The sequence below is a fragment of the Dermacentor andersoni genome, chromosome 9 (assembly GCF_023375885.2).
Source record: "Dermacentor andersoni chromosome 9, qqDerAnde1_hic_scaffold, whole genome shotgun sequence".
In the NCBI taxonomy this organism is placed as follows: domain Eukaryota; kingdom Metazoa; phylum Arthropoda; class Arachnida; order Ixodida; family Ixodidae; genus Dermacentor; species Dermacentor andersoni.
The window spans coordinates 95,363,452-95,388,553 of NC_092822.1; the positions used below are offsets into that span (position 1 = coordinate 95,363,452).

Sequence of the window (25,102 nt, forward strand, 5' to 3'; positions counted from 1 at the left end):
ACAAAGGCAACTATACTGATATGAATATTAAACTAGGGGAATTTTCCAGCTCGTTCTTTACCGGTTTCTTAGAACGTTCTGTTGAAATTAAAATGCATGAGCTGATAAAAACTTACATACCTACTATCACTGTAACTGAAATGCACTCATCACCCTGGTTCAATACGATACTAAAGCGTCTCAACAATAAAAAGAAAAGGCTTTACCGCGCTGCTAGGCATTCCAACTCTGAGTGCGCATGGCAGAAATGCTACACCGCTGAAAAAACGTACCTATCCCTTCCTAGTCAAGCAAAACGCTCCTTTTTTTCGACTACCCTACCAAACATCCTGCGAAATAACCCCAAAATATTCTGGCATATTATAAATCCAAAGCGTTCGCAACCACTTGCTCTGTGCGACGAGAAAAATGCCTATTCCTGATCACGAAATCGCCAAAGCGCTTAATCATGCATTCTCTTCCGTGTTTACGAATGAACCTAAAGGTTAACTTCCTGAATTCCCACTTTTCAGTTACCATACAATGCCCGCAATCACCTTGTTCTGATGCAACCGGGAAATGCATTGATTCCTTAAAGCTGTCGTCTTCACCTGGCATCGATGGTATGAATTCCAAAGTCTTCAAAAATACTAAATATGTTATAAGCGAGATGCTATGTCACATTTTCAGCAATCTTTATCATCAGGAGTGGTGCCTGATGACTGGAAAGTGGGTAAGGTTATCCCAGTCCCAAAGAAAGGTTTATCATCATGTAGCAGCTACCACCCAATTTCTCTAACTAGCGTCCGTTCGAAATTATTGGAACATGTGCTTTACTCCCACGTTGCTACATTCCTAACATCTGTCAGTTTCTTCCACCCTAACCAGTATGGCTTCCGTAAAGGGTTATCTTGCGATAGCCAACTAGCACTCCTTATAAATGACATAAGCTCTAACCTTGATCTCGAACAGGCGTTTGAGTTTCAAAAGGCGTTTGACATTTCGAAAAGGCGTTTGACAAAGTTCCGCATCAACGACTTCTCCTAAAACTTTCTCGCTTGCACCTTAATCCCCTTGTTTTGAACTGGATATGAAATTTCTTATCTAACAGACAACAGTTTGTGTATGTTAACCACTCCTCCTCTAAAAGCCGCTACTAGGTTTCATTTAGTGTCAATTGTGTCAATTTTTTAAATTTCATTTGAAGTTATTGAAATTCGTTTTTGTGCAGAAGGCTTGTTTTCTTGTACTAGAAAAATGCGAGACAGGTGCATTCCTTGTGGTTTTATTCGGCCTCATCAAAAAGAAGCAGTCCTGTTGTGGCGCTCCCAATTCACAGGTGCAATGAACAGACAGATGCAAAAGGAAGCTTAAGAGATGTTTATGGTTCAAAGCAAAGGAACTAAAAACAGGGCACAGAGACAACAAATGAAGCACCAGATGCACCATGCAGCTGAAAAAAAATATTTAAATAGTGGAAGGAAAAGAAATAAGGAAAGAGATTTATCTGCGCGATTTGAAATTCTGCGGGAAAATAAAGTTTTACCAAGGTAAGGCAGCAACACAGCTCAGGTCGTACCCACGGTAGATCACCTTGGGGTATAACTTCTGTGCGATGTAACAAGCAAAACACCTAAGTGAAAAAACGGGCATCCTTCTGGCTGCAGGTTTTTTCAATGAATACTTTGAAAAACGTCATCCATTGATTTTTCTTAGTTGGTTCCTGTCCCGTCTCACACTTTTACTACACTTTGGAAGGGATCGACTGGGAATACAACCCACAACATTTAATTCAGCGCAAAATGTGTAGCTGATGTTTAAGTTATTTGGGTCGGTTGTGCAGTGAAAACATATGGAAAGTAGAATGAAAATGATATAAAACAAATACGTGAGAGAATGCAACCTGCAGGAAGTTGTTGTCATGGTGGCACATGTCAAGACGTTCTTCAGAAATGTTTTGTCAAAATTACTGGAACTGTTTGGCATGGCTTCTCCAATTAGAGGTATTATATACACCACACAATACGACACAATCTTGAGGCCACAGTCTGGTATAGTGATGTCGCCCATCACTCTGTCAGAGAAGCAAGACACCTTGTTCATGAGCCAAAACATGGTGAAGCTTAATACTGCTGCATAACATTTTTTGCATCAAAGATCATGACAGCACGAACAAACACTGAAACAACAGCTGGCATTTGCACAACAAGGCACCAAGCCTGGCGCCAAAAAACCCCAGGAGCCCATCAGTGACGTTTGGTGATGTCATGTGCCAATGCCACCTTAGCTGTCACAGGATACAGCAAAAGTTGATGCAACGAATGCCCAAGCCCACAATTATGCTGATTCGTTCAATGTATTATTTTTATTGTTTTTAGTTTCCCATATAGGTAAGATAAGAGCAAGACATGATGGTGACATCATTTGGCCCAATTACTCCACTGAAGCAAGAATTACTTACCATATGGCAAGCAAACCACTAAGATGCAGTGGCCGTACATAAGCTCACGTTTTCATAACCAGAGAGTGATCCAGTTTACTCAAAACCCCCAGCACAAACCCATGGAAGGCCGAACATTTCAACTTGTGCATCAATCCATAATTGCCCGCAACCTCCAAAATGATGACATGTATAAAAGATGGCTTGCACATAATGTCGCTTCCACCATTTGGGTGAGGCACTCAGTCTCTTCTGCACTTCCGAAGAATAGAGAATAAGACTAGTGCGTGCAAATGTTTTGCCAGAACGGTGGCAGCGACATCAGTGCAAGCGATCTGTTCAATAGAGCCTGCTACTGCACTCTGCACGAGGTGGTGGTGATAAACACACAAAACGACTGATGAAAGGTACACCTTCAGTGATGTAAGCTTACAGATAATCAATTCTTTTACCACATGCTCGCAAGTCTAGCCATTATGCTGATGGCTCTACATCTGCAAGTCTAGTTCAGGTGATCAGAAAAGAAAGCTTCTGAACTAGCAGTGCCTGCCTGCCGCCTAACTTCTGCATCATTTCATCTGCTTTGGTGCAACGTCTGGTGTGCCAGTGCTTTCGATGGCAAAGACAGAGCAAGCAAGACCATTAGCAATTCACTCAACATTAGTCGCCATATTCATCCCATCCAACAACCAAATAAAACAATATGATGCTCTCGACATGTGACCGATGACAAGGCAGCAACAACAAAAAAAAAGGATGGACGTGTGCTAAAAATGCTTCGTCACCGCTCTCGAGAAAAAGAGTCCAAAGGCTGGAAGGAAGTCTGTCGTATCCCGACAGGTCTTGCTTCGCAAAAGGTGGTGAGCACTTCACTCAACAATGAAGCGCACCTTGCATTCGTTGTTCTTGACAATTCGTTGTTCTTGACACTGCAGCGTTTGCGCGACGGACAGACACCTCTCAAGGCCAATGCTGTCGTTATCCTTCTTTTTCGGCCGCTTCAGAACCGTGTTGGCCGCATTCTGCCTTTTCTGGACGTTCATTTGGCCAAAAAGCGTTGTAGCTTACGTCTCTGGCGTGCTGCTTATGGTGGAGGACAACGAAGCGCCACTTGCGGTTTTACGGCAATTCGAGACAGGCATCGCTGGGACCGAGGTGAAAAGACAGGTGAAGACAGGTCGCGGAACTTGCCTTCCAGCCTCATCCTGTACCCCTTTTCGCCCACAGTGAGTACGTTGCTCGTGAAGACCTGCAGGGGCGCGTTACGGTACTTGCGGAGGGGTTTGATCACCCAGACGTAATTGAAAAAGGCTTTCGGTTCTGGTCTGGGCTGCCCTTCGGCAGCATCTCAAGGTGTAGTTGACTCGACCACAGCCTCGAGCTCACAATTGAGGCCGTTCGTGAGAGTCTCGGAGGGCGACTGATCTCTCGATTGGGTCGCGGAGTCTGCCACCACGGCGTCACGGTTGGCTACTGGCGTAGCGTTCTCTTCGGACGGAGACGTCGAAGAAGCCGACACAACGTCGGGCTGCTGTCGTTCTCCGCCGGCCTGTGTAGTTGTGCCTACTGCAGTGGTAGTGTCCGGCCGTCAATGAGTTGTCCCTGTGACTTTGTCACTGAGAACCGTTGGTGGCTGCACAGCGACGCTAATCCGTTCGCGCAGCGTTTCTTCGAGGTGATTTGTCCTCGTCAGACCATTCTCCAGGTTGTCTATCGTGCTCAGCAGCGTGGACAGAGAACCGTCGCCGTCGGGGCCGCCGCTAGCGGACGACGGACGCGCCTGGTTCGTGGCCAGAACGTCCGACTTGCAGCCGCCCCGCAAGTGAGCCAAAAGACGCTCATTCTGGCAACGGGATTCTTGCACGAGCGGCAGTTGACGAGGCGGTGACAGCCCTCAGAGTAGTGCTCCACCATATCTGACACAGGACCCACGTAGTTCCATCCACACACACACACACGCACACGCACACGCACACGCACACACGCACACACACACACACACACGCACGCACACACGCACGCACGCACGCACGCACACGCACACACGCACAAACACACACACACACGCACGCACACACACTATACAGTTTGCAGGGTTTGCATTTCAGCGCGCAGATCTTGAAGTGCTTGCCGCCCTGTACTTTTGGCTGCCACCAAAGCGGCCATGTCCTCGCTCCGAGTGGAGTTTCTCGCGCGGACAGCAGCGCCCTTCCATGTGTTCAGTTTGTTGAAGGCTGCATCCAAGAGGTCGGCCAGCTGGGGGTCTGCAACAAAGACATGTTAAATTAAAGTTCTGGTACAAAGAAAATCATGCAACACATGCAACCGCATTTAACAAATGTATATGCTATAAACGAAGAATGAGACGGTCAGTTTCAGTTTGTCATTCGTTCATAACAATTGGTTAAAAGAAATGGTATACAGACAAGGGTCCCTAAGAGTCTGCACCACGACCCTTGTTGTCATCAACTGCCATAGTTAATTTTTCAGAATATGCTACGAAATGACAGTCGGACAAAGTACTATTCATAGCTGTTATCATAGTGCGGGATTTGTTGATGATGGCTCAACAACCCATGGCAGCGCCAAAGATGCAGTAATATATTATTCTGTTTATTAGTGTGGTGGTATTTTACAATTTAATTATGGAGCAACCGCTACTCTTCGCAAACAAAAGTTATTTCCAGGTTTTCATGTCATACAAAAATTACCTATTCATTGACTTTGTTAAAAATGTCGTGCAAGTGAATGGCAATTTGTCGGACTATTTTGTAGTGTGCGAGCAGAAATCGGCGAAATAAAAATTTTAGCCCCTTTATAGGCGTTATACGAGGCTCCTAAAAAACTTTCCATGCTACAATGAAAGAACTACACGAAATAGCTTGATGGAGGCCACACCACGACCACACAAATTGCGGGATCACAGCATACTCTTCACTCGGCTGCAAAGAACATGTGCTGAGTACCCCGATAGCACCACTCGTGACAGTATGGGTCGTTTTGCGAAAAAAAAATCATGCCAGGTACATGAATTCCAACTCTTTGCCAGCCATCTCATCACCAAAGATGGCGATGCGATATGCCTCAATGATAAGCCTGATCATCTTCTTGACGCCTTTTTCAAGAATTACCGTATTTCCAAAGAGGGTCTGTGTGTTCCGGATGCACATGTAGTCTGTCCTTTTCTCCAGTTTCTAGTGCCCTACGCCTTTTGCTCCCACCATGCCGTACCCACAAGCCCAACATACAACTTGGTCAACTTCATCAAAAAGCAGTTATATATTTGATGAAAGTCAGAGGCGTGATATGCATGATGTGTACCTAAATTTCAGCATCTATAGTTTGCACACATCCAATATGTGTGCAATATGAGTGCAGCGGTGGCGTAGAGGTAGAACACCCGCCTCGCGTGCAAGAGGTCCGTGGTTCGAATCCCGGTGCCGGCAATTTTCCACCGGATTAAAAAAAAAAATATCCGCGTGTTGATAAAATTGCACAAACAGGCCTGGAGTGTGGCCTGATCCCGGTGACCCGAACCGGTAACGCACTCCCTCACCAGAGCAGGATTGGCCACCCTGGTGCAGTACTTGGCCACAACCTCCTATATGAACACAACAATCAAACCCCGGCCCTCAGTCCCCAGCAGCTGCGAAGCTACTGACCACGGCGGCGGTCAGACCTGCGACGCTGCAGAGGGTGCTAAGAATCACTGGCTCCGGACAGGCCGCCATTGGAATATGAACCTGGCAACGTTTAACGCTAGAACGTTATCTAGTGAGGCGAGTCTAGCAGTGCTATTGGAGGAATTAGAGGGCAGTAAATGGGATATAATAGGGCTCAGTGAAGTTAGGAGGCCAAAAGAAGCATATACAGTGCTCAAAAGCGGGCACGTCCTGTGCTACCGCGGCCTAGAGGAAAGAAGAGAACTAGGAGTCGGATTCCTGATTAATAAGAATATAGCTGGTAACATACAGGAATTCTATAGCATTAACGAGAGGGTGGCAGGTCTTGTTGTTAAACTTAATAAGAGGTACAAAATGAAGATTGTACAGGTCTACGCCCCTACATCCAGTCATGATGACCAGGAAGTCGAATGCTTCTATGAAGACGTGGAATCGGCGATGGGTAGAGTGAAAACCAAATACACTATACTAATGGGCGACTTTAATGCCAAGGTAGGCAAGAAGCAGGCTGGAGACAAGGCAGTGGGGGAATATGGCATAGGCACTAGGAATAGCAGGGGGGAGTTATTAGTCGAGTTTGCGGAACAGAATAATATGAGGATAATGAATACTTTCTTCCGCAAGCGGGATAGCCGAAAGTGGACGTGGAGGAGCCCGAACGGCGAGACTAGAAATGAAATAGACTTCATACTCTGCGCTAACCCTGGCATCATACAAGATGTGGACGTGCTCGGCAAGGTGCGCTGCAGTGACCACAGGATGGTAAGAACTCGAATTAGCCTAGACCTGAGGAGGGAACGGAAGAAACTGGCACATAAGAAGCCGATCAATGAGTTAGCGGTAAGAGGGAAAATAGAGGAATTCCAGATCAAGCTACAGAACAGGTATTCGGCTTTAACTCAGGAAGAGGACCTTAGTGTTGAAGCAATGAACGACAATCTTGTGGGCATCATTAAGAAGTGTGCAATGGAAGTCGGTGGTAACTCGATTAGGCAGGATACCAGTAAACTATCGCAGGCGACGAAAGATCTGATCAAGAAACGCCAATGTATGAAAGCCTCTAACCCTACAGCTAGAATAGAACTGGCAGAACTTTCGAAGTTAATCAACAAGCGTAAGACAGCTGACATAAGGAAGTATAATATGGATAGAATTGAACATGCTCTCAGGAACGGCGGAAGCCTAAAAACAGTGAAGAAGAAACTAGGAATTGGCAAGAATCAGATGTATGCGTTAAGAGACAAAGCCGGCAATATCATTACTAATATGGATCAGATAGTTCAAGTGGCTGAGGAGTTCTATAGAGATTTATACAGTACCAGTGGCACCCACGACGATAATGGAAGAGAAAATAGTCTAGAGGAATTCGAAGTCCCAAAGGTAACGCCGGAAGAAGTAAAGAAAGCCTTGGGAGAAATGCAAAGGGGGAAGGCAGCTGGGGAGGATCAGGTAACAGCAGATTTGTTGAAGGATGGTGGGCAGATTGTTCTAGAGAAACTGGCCACCCTGTATACGCAATGCCTCATGACGTCGAGCGTACCGGAATCTTGGAACAACGCTAACATAATCCTAATCCATAAGAAAGGGGACGCCAAAGACTTGAAAAATTATAGACCGATCAGCTTACTGTCCGTTGCCTACAAAATATTTACTAAGGTAATCGCAAATAGAATCAGGAACACCTTAGATTTCTGTCAAGCAAAGGACCAGGCAGGATTCCGTAAAGGCTACTCAACAATAGATCATATTCACACTATCAATCAGGTGATAGAGAAATGTGCGGAATATAACCAACCCTTATATATAGCTTTCATTGATTATGAGAAAGCGTTTGATTCTGTCGAAACCTCAGCAGTCATGGAGGCATTAAGGAATCAGGGTGTAGACGAGCCGTATGTAAAAATACTGAAAAATATCTATAGCGGCTCCACAGCCACCGTAGTCCTCCATAAAGAAAGCAACAAAATCCCAATAAAGAAAGGCGTCAGGCAGGGAGATACGATCTCTCCAATGCTATTCACAGCGTGTTTACAGGAGGTGTTCAGAGACCTGGATTGGGAAGAATTGGGGATAAAAATTAATGGAGAATACCTTAGTAACTTGCGATTCGCTGATGATATTGCCTTGCTTAGTAACTCAGGAGACCAATTGCAATGCATGCTCACTGACCTGGAGAGGCAAAGCAGAAGAGTGGGTCTAAAAATTAATCTGCAGAAAACTAAAGTAATGTTTAACAGTCTCGGAAGAGAACAGCAATTTACAATAGGCAGCGAGGCACTGGAAGTCGTAAGGGAATACATCTACTTAGGGCAGGTAGTGACGGCGGATCCGGATCATGAGACGGAAATAATCAGAAGAATAAGAATGGGCTGGGGTGCGTTTGGCAGGCATTCTCAGATCATGAACAGCAGGTTGCCATTATCCCTCAAGAGAAAAGTGTATAATAGCTGTGTCTTACCAGTACTCACCTACGGGGCAGAAACCTGGAGGCTTACGAAAAGGGTTCTACTCAAATTGAGGACGACGCAACGAGCTATGGAAAGAAGAATGATAGGTGTAACGTTAAGGGATAAGAAAAGAGCAGATTGGGTGAGGGAACAAACGCGAGTTAATGACATCTTAGTTGAAATCAAGAAAAAGAAATGGGCATGGGCAGGACATGTAATGAGGAGGGAAGATAACCGATGGTCATTAAGGGTTACGGACTGGATCCCAAGGGAAGGGAAGCGTAGCAGGGGGCGGCAGAAAGTTAGGTGGGCGGATGAGATTAAGAAGTTTGCAGGGACGGCATGGCCGCAATTAGTACATGACCGGGGTTGTTGGAGAAGTATGGGAGAGGCCTTTGCCCTGCAGTGGGCGTAACCAGGCTGATGATGATGATGATGATGATGAATATACCAAATTACCTATGCATCAGTTCCAGTTCATCACTAGCGTAGTTTAAGAACCACGAATCATGTTTGTGCCACGAAGCTTAAATTGAGAGCAAGTTGGTAGTGTATTATGGGTGATGCAGTTTGAAGCGTCAGGTAGTGACACCTATTGCAAAAAACCATTAACCAAGCAATCGATAATGTTACATTATGTACCCATCTGAGCTATGTCTTCAAGCGTCCCTAATGAGCTCTACGCCTCAGCGTGATAAATTCAGCAAAAAAAAAAAAAAATGCTGGTACATTAAGTGCAATCCATAGTAAACTCAAATGTTTCTCGATTAACTATCAGATCTTTTTAAAGTATTGAACGCTCCTTTCATCCATAATATTATGCGTTCTGCAAGGTTAGCAGCAGGGCTCCCCACTCTCATGGCCAAACTTAAAGCATTTTCTTTATACGTTTTTTAAAGCGATCCATACTTGAGGTCAAGTTCAAGTAGAAGTATCTGAACTGATTACAGCATGGTGGCTAGCCAGCCTGTGCAATTTGAGTCCCAACAAAGCCATCATATGTTATAGCGAACCAAGAAGGTCAGGAGGAAAGGAGGCCAAAGGGGGCCAATGAGAACGTTTAATTTGCATTTAATGTTTGATTAATTCATTTATTCGTTTATTAAAGCAAAGCTATCCTTCCCTCCTTCGGCTTTCCCACTGCTGCTGCTGTCCGGCATACTGCATGGGGGGGGGGGGGGGTTCGAGTCAAAGGTATGGCAACGCTTGAAATTCCTTTGGCGCCCACAGTTGGAATGATGGATGTTACGAGAGTCCCCTTTAGAACGAGGCGGTGGGCTGCGCCACCAAGCTGTTGCTATTATACTGTGTAAAGTCCTTCCGAAGTTAAAAACGAAATAAAAAAAAGCATGATGAATTCCAATATTCTTATCTTCTGACGCCCTATTACGAACTATGCTTTTGTAAGTCTTCGTTTTTTGTCGTTTCCCTACTTCCACTAATCTCCAATCACGTCTCACTAATATCTATTGCGGAAATTATTACTTTCCTCCTGCTCTCGCTCAACCCAAAGCTTAAAGGAGGCCAGTGGTCAAGTAGTTAATCATGGCAGCTTTAAAACTGCCGGCCCGCAATAGATTATATCAGCCTCTCTGACTTTCCGCTCGACGTTCTTAGTTGCTGTGCTGCTCACTTAACAGGCTGCATACTTGCTGATCACCTTCCTAGTTCTTATCCACCACTGTGAATCAATGCTTTTTCCTGCACAAACAAATACCTCAACACTCTCTCAGCCAAATCATTGTCTTTCATATTCCTCAGTCATTCCTCATAATCAATTTTACTGTGAGATTCCCTCACTTCAAAACTAGTACAGTGCATGTCAATCTGTACAACTTTATTTGTAGTCTTCCCGTTAGCACCCAACGCAAAGCGTCCCACTGACATTTGGCTGCCATCAAGTCTCGATTGTACCCCTGATTTCAAGCAAACAACTACATTTCCAAAGGTAGGTCCTCGGACCATTACACTTTTCCACATACTTCGGAACACTTCGTACCTGCTACAGCCCCATAGCCCTGTGTTTCATTATGGCTGCATTTCTTTTCCCCTTACTTCTATTGTTTTTTGCTGTTTTTCCATATATCTAGTGCATTCGTCCATCTATATACCAAGGTATTTACATTATTTTATCCGAGCTATTTCCCGGCCCTGTATTGCCACTGGCTGTTCAGTGTTTTCATTTAATACCATAAAACCCGATTTTCTCACGCTAAATTGCAAACCTAAATTCCAGCCTTCCTGTTCACAGATAACAGGCAGACGCTGTAAATCACTTTGCTTGTTAGCTAGTAACACAATGCCGTCCATATAAAATAAACCTGGAAGTTGCTTTTCTACTATTGTATCCTCTTGATTGTATGAGAGATTAAGCCTCATATTGCTTCCTGCTAGCGCCGTCTGTATCCTCACCATATCCTCACTGACCTCGTTCTTTGTGTCAGCCAGTCAAAACACAGGAAACGGGTGCCTGCGGTCAGAATGGTTTCTCCCTCCCGCTCCCTTTCACACCCAATCGCTCCTCGTCACGTGGTTTTTACCCACACGCCCTTTCCTCCGAGTGCGGGGCGGCGCGCGTGAGATCGCGGGAACATCGCAAGAGCTTTGTGAGGAGAAGCACACTTGCGGGGGCGTGGCTCACCATGGAGTTCGATACATCGATATGCCGGTGCACGGGAGTTCTATATACGCGAACAATAGCGCAATACTTTTGCATGAGATTCCCAAGGGGATTTTTCAACTCTTCGATAAAGGCAATAATTTGATATATGCGGGATAGACTGTACTAGAAAAATGCAAAACAAAAGAGATACAGCAAAGGAGGGTGCAGAGCACTGCACTGTGAGCCTAAACTTGTGCCACTTTCCATCTAAACCTTCTCCCAGCGTGCAGCGGATGCGCGAATATTATAAAAACATATTATCGTAAATATAAGAACGCGAAGCAGAAGTGATAGAGAGAAAAGGAGTCAAGCACGGCACTGTTAATTTGTACTTCCCCTAAATTACTACCAAACTTGCTCCAATGTAGATGCGAACACTCGAATACTAGAACAATGCGAAACATAATATACAAAGATAGGGAGACAAACACGGCGCGACGACTCTGGTCTTCCTTGAGTTCTCTTTCTAAAAACCTGTTGCTGCGTTGCAAGGGAATCACGAGCACTAAAAAAATCTAGAACACTACGGGCACTGCGAGTCTGGCCGTCACCCACTTTCCTTTTGAACATGCTGGCCTCATTGATGCTAAACAATATGTACAGGGAACGAGGTCTAACGGGGTGCCAAGCGTCTTCACTTCCCCATTTTCCTTCGAAACCTTCTCGAGCATTACCGTGCATACGCACATTCTAGAAAACTGCAAAGCAAAGGAGGTACAGTAAAGGAGAGTATAAAACGCTGCGCTATGAGCCTGAACTTCCGCCACTCTCCTTCCAAACCTTCCTCCAGCGTGCCATGGATGTGCAAATAGTGGGAAAACACGAAATCGAGAAGATAAAGGGTAGAGGGTCCAAATTCCATAACGTAAGTCTGGACTGCCCCCACTTTCCTTCAACACCTGCCGCCAACATATGTGAATCCAAGAAAAACACGAAGCAGAGGAGATAGAGGGAAGGGGAGCGAAGTCTGCCAAACAAAGAATATACAACGATAGGGAGTCAAACACATCGATTTGAGTCTGGACTTCGCCTATTTTTATTCGAAAAACCTGCTCTAGCGTTGGAATGAATGCGGGAGCACTAGGAAAACCTCGAACAGTGTTGGCACCGTGAGTTTGAACATCCCGCCACTTTCCTTCATAACCAGCCCTCGGGATTGCCCTGGATGCGCAAATACTAGGAAAATATTGAACACAGAATATACACGAAAGGGGGCTAATTGGGGTGCTGCGACTCTCGATTTCTCCATTTCGCTTCCAAACCTGCTCCAGCGTTACCGTGCATACGCAAATACTAGAAAGACACAAAGGAGATACATTAATTGCTTTGTTAGCCTAAACCTCCGCCGCTTTTCTTCCAAACCTTTCTTCATCGTGCTGTGGATGCGAAAATATTAGGAAAAAAAGAAGCAGTGAATATACAAGGAAGGAGGACCACGACGGTGCCGTGAGTGTAGACGGCCCCAGTTTTGTTCCAATCCTTCTTACTGCGTCCCGCGAATCTGCATTAGTAGAAAAACGTGAACCAGAAGACATACAGGAAAGGGGCGTTGACGGTGGCCCTGCGAGTGTAGGCTTCCCTTACTTTCGTTCCAAACCTTCCTAGAAAGGACCTCGGATGCACGAATATTAGAAAACACAGAGGAGATACGGCGAAGGAAAGTAAATGACGGTGCCGCGACCCACTTGGAAACCTAACAGCGTGCCGTCAATCTGCGACTATTAGAAATACGTGTACAAGAGAAGATGCAGGAAAGGGGCATTGATGGCGGTGCAGTGAATCTATGCATAGTGCAGATGGTGCAAGATAATGTAGTGCCGAGCTGACCCGCGACGAAGGTGAGGCAGGCGTCAAGCACTGCCCTTACCAGGGCCGCTCCCGAAGGTGGCGCAATATGGGCCCTACCCGCGGCGAAGGTGAAGGAGGCGTTAAAGGGACACTAAAGTGAAAAGTGATTTCATATGCATCACTAAATTGCCGTTCCACAACACCAAAAATACCACTCTTACAACGATAGGACGTTTGGTAAGGCAGAAAGAGCGCAATAACGAAATACCGGTGGCGACGCCTACTTCAGTTCCCGCACCTGGGGGCTGTGACGTCTTCGATTTCGATGGCATCTTCTAGGGCCTCTTAATTATATATAGCGGTACAGATTCACTACATTGTGTTCTAAAGGAGCCAAATATTAAGCATGGCAAGTTTCGGGAACCTTTATTCAGCCGACGTGGCACAAATGCAAAAATATACTTTGCAATCCCTGGCGTCACGCTGACATACCGGCACTGGGGTTTCGGCGCGAAATTATATACTGATACTTGTAACTTCATTTTCTCATCTAATAATCCAACGATGTTTTTGAAATGACTGCCTGCAGGGTTCTCAAACAATGCTCCGTTATTCTAAACTTGTTTATTGTTTCGCTTTAGTCTCCCTTTACACATTCCCGACTTTCGTTCCAAACGTTCCTCCAGCGTGCGCTGGACACGTGAAAATAAATTGGCCTACCATTGCGCTTCTTGGTAATGCATACAGAACACGCAGTACAAAACGTAGGCGGTTCTGCGTATCGGATTCGGTAGCACACACTGCAATCCGCCGCTATCGAGTCGCCCCTCTGGTGACGCACCATCGTATAGTGGTTCACAGTAGTGGAGAGGGGGGGGAGATTAGCAAATATTTATTCTTCCTTAAGAGTTGGCATGAGAAAATGCGCGGAGAACAGGGGTATCCAGTAGAGGTCACGCACTCTTCACTGACAGACAGGCCTCAATGTGGCCGTACAAGTTTCGAGTGGGAAGTAGAAGTAACAGAACGAAACGCTAGAATTGTTTTTCGAGTCACCGCAACGGCACTGCGCCAGGTAAGGGGACGTATAGGGCAAGAGTGAAGGCGGCAGGACAGCCAGGCTCAAGCACTGCCAGAGGCGACCTATGACACCGAGGAACGCGCTCCGCAAACGGGGAAGCGATAGACGCGGCAGAGAGCCATACAGCCACGCGACGCCGAGACGGAGTGGATAACCGAGGATCGGGCGCGAAGCGGTAAGGCGCGCCCACCACCAGCACCGCTGCCGTGCCGAGACAGTGGGAGAAGGGACGGCGAAGCCGGAGTGGAGGGTAGCAGCGAGAGTAACCCAAACGGCGCTGCGCGAAGGAATGGGGCGAGAAGATAGGCGTGAACACGTGATCCTGCTTTCAAGGGTAAGGGGCATAGTTTCCTACAATATACTGGTGCGAACTCTGGTGCTGCAGTCGTCCTGCCATGGGGATGATGGGAGGTACGTGGATTTGTCTCATATTCGTGCTTGTGGATTCAGAAGCTTTTGTGGCTTTGTATGTTACGTTATATAAATCTTACTGTCGTAAATTTCATAGCAATCTATGCAATCACTACTATAATTGAAAATGTTGAGCTTGTCGAAGTGGGCAAATCGAAACTCACGAAACGTCTCAAGGTGACTCATGCCTGCGATAAATTCGTAAGGGTGATTCACATCGCTTATCGATACATGCATCTGTGGCTTAATGGTTTCAATATCCGGCGTCTGTGATTGACGTACTGTGTTCAAATCCTGCTGTCGGACAATGTTAATGTTTATTTAATTACCAATTACACAGTACACTGTTGAAAATGGCGAGCTTACGAAGTCACAAAGCCGCTTGAAGCCAAAGGGACGAAATTAGGCAAATCCTTGTACCTCCCATAATTCCCACGCTGGTGCAACCACTGCCACTGCAGCTGCCGTTGACACTAGCGCCAGAGTTCTCTCGAGTAATTATTATATGAAACCTATATTATATGACAGGGGGAGAGCCAGACTCACGCTGCGAACGACAGATTGCAGCAGAAACGCAAGCAGCTAGAGAAGAGCGCTGATGATCACCTCGGTTACGACGAGGAATGAGGGTGACATGAAATGGAACGGGAGCCAATGTGAGGCGTGCGCTCAAAAACACGAAATAGAACAGACCATCATACACGGAGGTTCGGACAATGGAGGTGCTGTGAGTCTAGACGTGCCCCGCTTTCGCTCCAAACATATGTACAGTGGTCCATCAATCCACGAATACTAGGAAAGCGTGAAGCAGAGGAGGTACACCCAAGGGGAGTCGAATGCGGCGCTGTGGGTGTGGAATGAGTAAGCTAATAATTTTGATGATTCGGCAGCGTTCCGCGAGGCAGGCCCTTGACTTGATTAAGTCTGCACTAATTTTGTGGGTGAATTTCAATTATGTTACCAAAAGACACATTGTGCATGAGTCTGTTGAAACAAGAACACAAGAAACAAGTGGACAATGTAGTGACACGTGCAGCATGCCCTGAAGGACGTATCAATGCACTAAGCGCAGCAAGTAATGCTTGTTCTGATGCCATATATATTAGAGGTCTTTTTGTGACAACCCTATCATTGCGTTCATATGTTAGTCGAATATTCATGGCACCTTAATTTACATTGTCATGTTATTGGGATGTTTTGCAACAGCTGCGCAATTTTTGAAAACTGGCTTACCTCCACGATCCCGGAATAGAACTCCAAATTGACACTGAACAGCTCTTTATACATGGCGGTCGCACAAACTCACCCAACTGTCAATTCTACTTAATTATAATTTTGTCCCCCAAAGCCGGCCGTCATAGTTTCAAACCTCGAGATTTCAAAGGGCAATTATTCCTTGCATCCTGTACAGACTGCGCTGTGTGTCTTCTTATTTCGAGTACTGCAGCTCTTTGGCAACCCAAGAAGGAGGTTAAAAAATTAAATTATGGGGTTTTACGTGCCAAAACCACTTTCTGATTATGAGGCACGCCGTAGTGGAGGACTCCGGAAATTTTGACCACCTGGGGTTCTTTGACGTGCACCTAAATCTAAGTACACGGGTGTTTTCGCATTTCGCCCCCATCGAAATGCGGCCGCCGCGGCCGGGATTCGATCCCGCGACCTCGTGCTCAGCAGCCTAACACCATAGCCACTGAGCAACTACGGCGGGTTCAAGAAGGAGGTGTAAGGTACATAAATTTAAAATACTTGATATAAATAAACCCAAGTAAAGCGTCACACATTGCAAGAAGCATTTTGGAAAACAGAGATATAATAATTAACTGCTGCACCAGAACAATGGTACACCAAAGTTGAATTCAATGCACCATCAGATGAAAAACTGCAGCACAAACAGTAGTCATAACTGAGAAGTCATGTACATTGATGTAAAGGAAACCGTTATTTTACCCCTTAATGGTGCCACTTAGCACAGATGAAAAGTTGGCTTGCTGTGATGATCTAGCTGTAGTAATATAATAAACATTTTGCTTTAGACATTGAAATAATCTGTCATGCTTTACGCTCTGGACAGGAACCAGCCAAATTTAACCACAAGTAAACCTAGAATCAGAATTCAGGTTATGCAATACGATGAAGTGAACAACGTCTATATCTCATAATTTGACGAAAGAGCAATAAAGTTTCCTTCTGCACCCATATTATGCAGCAAATCAAACCTGCAGGCTACTAGGGCATACGATTCAGTTACGACTGCGGTTCCAGCAGTGCAATATTGAAAGCACTCCCAGATCGCAGCATCCTCTTCGTCGGATGACGGTACTGCCGCCGCCCCTTGAACGACTTGTGTGCCATCTACAAAAGCAAAGATTCAATTCTGTCACCGGATTCTGACACATCGGAAATAAAAGCAAATATCTTTAAGTAACATTTACCTTTCTGCGTGGCAATCCTACACAGTACGACAATTCTCACGTGTTATAAAAAGCAAGAGAGCTATACAATGCTATTCTTATACGTTTGGACATCGTTTCTCACACGTCTTGTCTCAGGACCAGGAATGCATTACAGGACGTGTATGTCTGTATGATAAGCAGCTATGTGCATATTTTAACCGCTGTGTAGTCAAGCTAGTGCGAAGTTTTGTGTGATGCAAATGCAGAAGAGCATTCTCCTTATGGATCTGGCATTCCGTAATATATTTAAATGGACAAACTGGATTGCAAGAATGTCTTGCACTGTATGCCTTGTTGGCGGAGGGGACAAGCGTGAACAATGGTACACCAAAGTTGAATTCAATGCACCATCAGATGAAAAACTGCAGCACAAACAGTAGTCATAACTGAGAAGTCATGTACATTGATGTAAAGGAAACCGTTATTTTACCCCTTAATGGTGCCACTTAGCACAGATGAAAAGTTGGCTTGCTGTGATGATGTAGCTGTAGTAATATAATAAACATTTTGCTTTATACATTGAAATAATCTGTCATGCTTTACGCTCTGGACAGGAACCAGCCAAATTTAACCACAAGTAAACCTAGAATGAGAATTCTGGTTATGCAATACGATGAAGTGAACAACGTCTATATCTCCTAATTTGACGAAAGAGCAATAAAGTTTCCTTCTGCACCCATATTATGCAGCAAATCAAACCTGCAGGCTATTAGGGCATACGATTCAGTTACGACTGCGGTTCCAGCACTGCAATATTGAAAGCACTCCCAGATCGCAGCATCCTCTTCGTCGGATGACGGTGCTGCCGCCGCCCCTTGAACGACTTGTGTGCCATCTACAAAAGCAAAGATTCAATTCTGTCACCGGATTCTGACACATCGGAAATAAAACAAATATCTTTAAGTAACATTTACCTTTCTGCGTGGCAATCCTACACAGTGCGACAATTCTCACGTGTTATAAAAAGCAAGAGAGCTATACAATGCTATTCTTATACGTTTGGACATCGTTTCTCACACGTCTTGTCTCAGGACCAGGAATGCATTACAGGACGTGTAGGGTGTCAGGGGGCTACCATACCCAAAAACACAAAGACAGTAAATAATGTTTTAAAGGCGTATTCCATATGTAGTTTAAAAATACAGTAGCCTTATGGAAGCACTGCTAACGTTATGGTAAATGTTTCCTACTAGACGTCTTGACAGATTAGCTGCAAACTTTCATTAGATATTGCACAAGATTATCGCGGCAGCTTTTACAAAACCATGAGGTATGTTCGGAAGGTTAAAATTCATGAATGAGGCACGCAAGGGAATGATATATGTATTATCGCGATAGAATTGCACGCAATTTTCGCAGTTGGGAACCATAATTTTGTTAGAACTCGTGGTAGCATGTCGGTGTTGAAGCACTGCCTAAATGTTCGACAAGTGCATTTTATTGCATTAGCATCAGGAATGTCAAAGTGGAAAGAAGTGTGTGTGAAGTGTGGGAAACAAGTCGCATAGTAAAGGTAGAGCGGGGCTTAGAAGGATTGTGTGTGTGCGTGTGCGCGCGCACCCAATGCATCATTAGGTAGCTCCAGAAGTTTAGCACAGTGAAGGAGGCAGTGATGTCCTTGTTTTGCGTGCAAAACCGACCAAAATGCATGCTGGTAAATATTACGTTGAAATCTTTGGCTAATAGCGTTCGGTTGCAAATCTTTTAATGTCCATTGAACTGCTAGAGCTTCCTGCATCGTAGAGGAATAATTGAGCTCTTCACGTTTGAATGACCTCCTCAAGTGCAGCACGGTATCGTCGCTCTTCATTCTTTAGTAGCAGAACAGCACCTAAGCCTAGACGAAGGGCATCTATGTCCTATAACGTGTTTAACGGCTCGAGCCTCTTCTAAACACCTCTTTCGTTAGAACAGTGGTCCCTCTGCTACTTTATCACCGATGGCCGTTGACCTCATTGTAGAAAGTACTCCTCCCTCTTGTTTGTGCACGTTTTTAGCTCAAACATCTGATCACGAGAAGGTATGTCTGTATGATAAGCAGCTATGTGCATATTTTAACCGCTGTGTAGTCAAGCTAGTGCGAAGATTTGTGTGATGCAAATGCAGAAGAGCATTCTCCTTATGGATCTGGCATTCCGTAATATATTTAAATGGACAAACTGGATTGTTCACGCATACGTCTGCTGGAGCTATACGCACATTCTCTTTAAAGGAGAGAGCAGGCACAGCACGGGAACACAAACTGCAGTAAGGGGGCACGTGAACTGCAAGTTTCCTTTAATGTCGCAAAATTTGGTCATGGTTGTATGGAATGTTCTAAAACAACACTAACAAAATAAGAAGTGCCCACTGCAGAAGTACACGTTTCTTGCGTGCCTCTTTACCCTGTACTGTGTATTTTGCCCTGCATTAGCTCTGTTTCACGAAATGCTCTTCCAGACTGCCCGCGTCACCTGTTTCATGCGTTTTTCTTTCACAAAAATTTAGTCCATCGGTGTTCCTTTTATTCTACGAACGGCGGCCGTAAACATGGAGCAGCAGTGTCCCAACACTGGTGCAAGTTTTGGTCACTCTCCGACAGATGGCGCGACGATGTCACAGGCTTACGTTTGCTGTGTAGCGACGCTCGCTCCTATCTCAACACGGCTCGGCATTTCTTTTTATGGTGTCAGGCGTGCACATGTGAGTGTGATGGGCAGGAAACATTGTTCCCCACTCAAGAACGGGTTACAAAGGCTGTACAGAGAAATTGACCGTTGGTGTCGAGCTATCCGAAGGAAGGATCGAGTCCTTCAGCCGAATGATCACGTTGGTGAAAAGCACTTCGAGCCTCATCTTGTGTCCAAGACCTGGACAGCTAGCGCACTACAAAAGGCACGCCTTGGTGAGTGCTCCGCTAAAGGCATCACTGGCGACGATGCTACTCCCACAAGATTTTCCGACTGCCCGGCTTACCTATCGAAAACATAATAATATATGGGGTTTTACGTGCCAAAACCACTTTCTGATTATGAGGCACGCCGTAGTGGGGGACTCCGGAAATTTAGACCACCTGGGGTTCTTTAACGTGCACGTAAATCTAAGTAGACGGGTGTTTTCGCATTTCGCCCCCATCGAAATGCGGCCGCCGTGGCCAGGATTCGATCCCGCGACCTCGTGCTCAGCAGCCTAACACCATAGCCACTGAGCAACCACGGCGGGTTACCTATCGAAAACAGTGAAAACAAGAAAGCGCCCGGCGGAAAGACAACCGCGGTCGCAGTCGAACAGACGATGCGCTGCATCAAAAGATCGTAACGAGTGAGAAGCCTCGTGTAGCAATGACAGTGGTGTTGTTAATGGAAGCTCTTTTGAAGCGTGGCCAAGTGCACCGGGGCACGACATGGATGCGTTTGGAGAGCAAACGTGATAAAACGCCTCAATCTGTTGGTCCTAGCTCATCCCTAAAATTTGCATACGCTCCGTTTGCAATCTTGTTCGGCGATTTACCACGGTCGTTTCTTCCATCAAACTCATGGGTATAGCACCTGCTCAGCTTTGGAGAAGTAAAAAGCGTCGTCTTCTCCCAGCTGGAGCGCACCAAAAAACCTGAAAGCCGTTTACTGTCAGATGCATGCCTATCGCCAGTGAGCCCCGCATCTTCCTTGGTAACCACTAAAATTGTTGAAATTCATGAAGATATGCTGGCAAACACAACCGTGATGCGCAGGTCAGTTTCAATGGCAGATGTGCAGTATGAAGGTCTTATAACAACTATGGATGACGTTAAGGCTATCTTAGAGCATGTTGATAAGACGAAACTGTGCAATGGTGGACCGAGCACTCTGGAGTACCGGCACGTTGAAAGAAAGTGGGCATACCTCGACAACAACCAGAGATGGCGGCACAAGAGATGCTCTATTGTTCTTGACCCTAGTGGCTCGAACTTATTAGTATGTCACAAATGTTCTTGCCTTTCAAACGTCCTGCGAATGCACCAGAATGCGCAGGCTTAGACGTTCAGGTACGCGTCCGTTGATTTCATACCAGAGCAAGGACAAAGTTGCAGTACTGCGTCGGGCAAATTATGCTCTGAAAAGGTCCAAAAATCATCTGCTCAACCGTTTTAAAAAGTTTCGGTGTAGCTTGCAGAAGGTCATATCCACATGCAAAAAATGTCAGAAGAACTGGGCGAGAAATTACGCACAATAGATCTCCCTAGTGCTCAGCTGACTGCGGTAAAGGAGTGTGTAGCAGCAGCGAGGTTGAACAAAAAAAGCAGACAGTACACAGAGGATTGGCGTCTGATGTACTTGCTGTTGCGCATACGTAGCCGATCTGCATGCTCTTTCCTGCGAGGTAATGAGGTGGTCCCCCTTCCTTGCGTTACGACAGTGTGCAAGTACCTGTGCATGATAAGAGTCAGGTGTGACTTTGACAAGAGGTTCTTCACAGCCTTTAAGAAGAAGATGGCCACTAAAGACGATTTTCAACGCCACAGAATACTTGTTTTCAACGAAATGCGCGTCCGAAAGGAAATTCTAGTTCGTTCGAAGACGATGGCATACACTGCACACAGTGGCTTCACTCTTTATGGAGCTTCTTCAGCAGCCCGCGATGACCTTGCTGACCACGGGCTTGCATTTCCCTTTCGGTCATTAGGCGTCAAGTACTCTCAGCCGACAGCAGTGTTTTCAATACTTTTGCTTGAATACGCGGGAGTCTTAGACGGCGTGGTCGTCTGTGATGGCGCAAATACGAACCGTGCAATGTAGAAGGAGTTCGGCGTCACTGGAGCATTGCAACAGTCCCGGAACTACTTCAGTCATTCCATTGATGAGAAACGCAATGTATATGTGTTTTCTGACACACCCTATCTTATGAAATGCGTTCGAAACCGTTTACTTTCACAGAAAGTGTTTTGCGTAAATGGCGATCGCGTTCACTGGTTACATTTTGACAGGCTGTTTATGGGGGACAATAAACAGCCGGAAAATTTGCATATTTGCCTCAAATTAGCTCTGTTCCACATGAACCCTTCAACGACCGAAAAAATGCGGGTGAAGCCGGCCACTCAGTTGTTCAGCTGGAGTGTAGCGAAAGGCTTGGAGTTCTACTCGAAGTGAGGCACAAAAGGGCTCGAAAATGTCAAGGCAACAGTAGAATTCACACTAAGGTTTAGCAATCTTTTTGATGCTCTGAACCGAAACCATCCAAAGGAGAGCATGTGTTGGCAGCAGAGATTTGAGGGTCCTGGCCTCGTCGTTGCATTGCTCAAATAAATGGGAAAGAAGGAAATATCTCAAGAGCAAGTTGCCTAACCGAGCAAACCGCTGAGGGCCTTCGTGTGACTTTTGTCCGCACTGGAACTATAAAGATACCTGCTAAAGGAGTGCGGTCTCAAATATGTTTTAACAGCAAAACGTTACCAAGGCGTGTTGGTACGCTTCTTTGGGATTATCCGACAGGCTGGTGGCCAAAATGACCACACATCTATGCCCAAATTTGTGCAGCTTTACAACATGTTATCAGTTTACTGTTTGATTAAATCCCCCAAATTGGGAAACTCACGTTGAAAATGAATCTCGGCAATGTGCACGTGTATTTACACTCAAAGATTTTAAATTTGCTTTTGACGACAGTGTCAAGTCAGAAGAACACCTGAAGAAACTCAAAGAGACGCTAGATGGCCTCGTTGCTGCTGAAAAGGAAGATGACCACGTGTTCGACAACTTACATGAAGCACGGGCAGCTGCAGATTGCATAATTTATTATATAGCTGGTTTTATATACCGCAAGTACATGAAAAGCCCACCGTGTCCAAAATGCCGTGAAGGATTATTGGAAGAAGGAGCACTTCGTCATCAGCCGGAAAGCAGCCGTGTTCTGTGTAAAAGCAGGGGAGGCATTTTGCACCGAAAGCGATGTCTTTTTCAGTTGCTTCATGCAAAGGCGATGGAATTCCACAGGCATGCTGCTCTCAGGAATGCCGACCAACTAACATTGGACAACATGCTTGATAAGTACAAGTTTTTGTTCTCCTGTGCCTATCATAAAGAAGTTATTGCTGGCATGCTACACAGATATGTAGCCATGAGAATGAGGTAGTTCTGCAAACAGAAATCAGGCAAAAGAAAAGTCGCAGGAGCTGCAAAAGCTGTCGAAGCTTCAGTAGGTGAAAACTCTACGTTTAATTTGCTCAATTAATTATGGGCGCCATGAACTTCCTCGTGTGTGACAAATGTGGGCCAGTGTCCACTTTGTTTATGGAACGTAAACGCTTGTACGAACAATTGATTTATGGCATGCTCTCCGTATTTGTCAAATAAATGTAAGTCTGCACAAAACTTTACTGCTTTTGCGTCCCTGGCTTTTAAATGACAGTCATCCATATGATCGACATATTGGCAAATGCCCACAAGCCAAGGCTAGTCCGTCCTGTGCACTAACATCACAACTACCTCTACCAGAACACTGAACTTCGGTTATTAAAAAATGCGGCCTCCGAATAGCCACACTGGAAAGTTGTTTTGCAGCGCATTACTTTTCAACTGCGAGCTTATCTAGGTTACAGTGCACGTAAAACTGGTTTTCGCGGGGAGGTTCTGGCATCTCATCATGGTAAGTTCAGTGGGTGAGGTAGGTATTGTATCCACTATTTGACAGACTTCACTGCAGCGTCAAGGAGTCTGATCAGTATTGCCGACTACCGTTGCGCTGGACTCATCGTGCCGTGCTCCTATACCGGCATGGATGAGAGCGTGCACTATATAGCTTTCGGAGCACGCTTAGTCTCCCTAAACGTATGCTTTGTTCATCGCAAAGAAGTTTCCGTCTGAAGCTGGAATAACATACGCACCTAGTTTAACGTAAGAAGCGAATTCGAACGTTTCATTGACGCTTTTAACATCCGTAATAACTCTCGCCCTGCTTTTCTGCTTCAATACGAAGGCCCTTGTGTCTATGGCGCCATCTGCCCAGGGCGACGCAATACATGCTGAACTTTTTTTCCGCCTGGACGGCCTTCGCTCAGCCACCTAGCTTATTCGTACAGTGTTCTCACTGAACGTTTATGCAGGCTAAGATCAAATGTTCAGAACGGATATTCTTGTGCAGAATAAAAAAAATCACTTCAGGGTCCTATTAAAAAGGTTATGCATAGGTGGCCAGAAAAATGTTTGAAATGTAATGTTTTGGGGTGACGTGTTCTGCTGTGCATTGTACAAATTTCATACAAATTACTCCTGAACATGTAACTCACCTTTGTATTCGAGGACCTCTTGGCAGCTTTCAGCCAGTTTTTGTCTTCTGTCACTGGTTTCCTGTTTCATCGCTTGGGGGACTGCTTTGCCTGTCGCGTGATGTTTGGCGAGCCGCCGTTCCTACCTTCGAGATCTTTTATCTCCTCAAATGACCGGAAAGGAAAAATGCAACTCTCTTACATACAGAAGTCTCAACCTCATATAGAAACTGGTCGCGCAGTTTCTATCGTCAAGTTATTAGCTCTGCCACCACATTTCCCTTAGAACCACCACATACGTACACCTGCCCATAATTTCTTCCCGCATTTCTGTGACAAAAAAAAAAAAAAAAACTACTGATAACCTCGCACCTTCTCTCGAATAACATTTGTGTGTGCATATCATAAGACGCCAACAAACACTGACGCCAAGGACATCACAGAGAAAATCACTTGTGCTTAATAAATAAAATACGGAAACGATAAATTAATGGAAATGAAGGTGGATGAAAAAAAGTAGTTGCTGCAGGTGGGGGACGATCCCACAACATTCGCATTTCGCGTGCGATGCTCTACGAATTGAGCTACCGCGGCGGTGTTTTCTCGTTCACTTTCTTGGGTACTTACGTTTCCTTGTAGAACCCTGGGAGTGGACGTGGAACTTCGTTTCTGCCACAGGCATCACGAGAACGCGATCTTTTTGAGCGAAAGCAACCGGCCAATACGGGGCCGCGCCACATCTTTGCTTTCGTTGCTTCACAGCAGCTAGTGCGCTGGGTCCACGCCACAAACTCCAAATACCGGAGCAAATACACATACCGGCCGCACCCACGTTTGTAGATAAGGTCAGTTGGATAAATCCGCTTCGGAGGCGGCTCCAACTCGTCTATCCCTTCAGAGATGGCGCTTGCATCGCATTGGGATCGAGCCGCCGGC

The 25,102-nt window shown here is 45.6% G+C and overlaps 1 long non-coding RNA gene across 1 annotated transcript; it reads right to left on the bottom strand.

The window, feature by feature from the left end:
• Window positions 1–1,344: 1,344 nt before the first annotated feature.
• LOC129384140 (uncharacterized) lies at window positions 1,345–24,777 on the bottom strand. Its single transcript, XR_008611938.2, has 2 exons — window positions 24,188–24,777; window positions 1,345–4,683 (listed from the first exon to the last, which is right to left on the bottom strand). It is a non-coding gene; the product is annotated as an uncharacterized lncRNA (long non-coding RNA).
• Window positions 24,778–25,102: the final 325 nt, after the last annotated feature.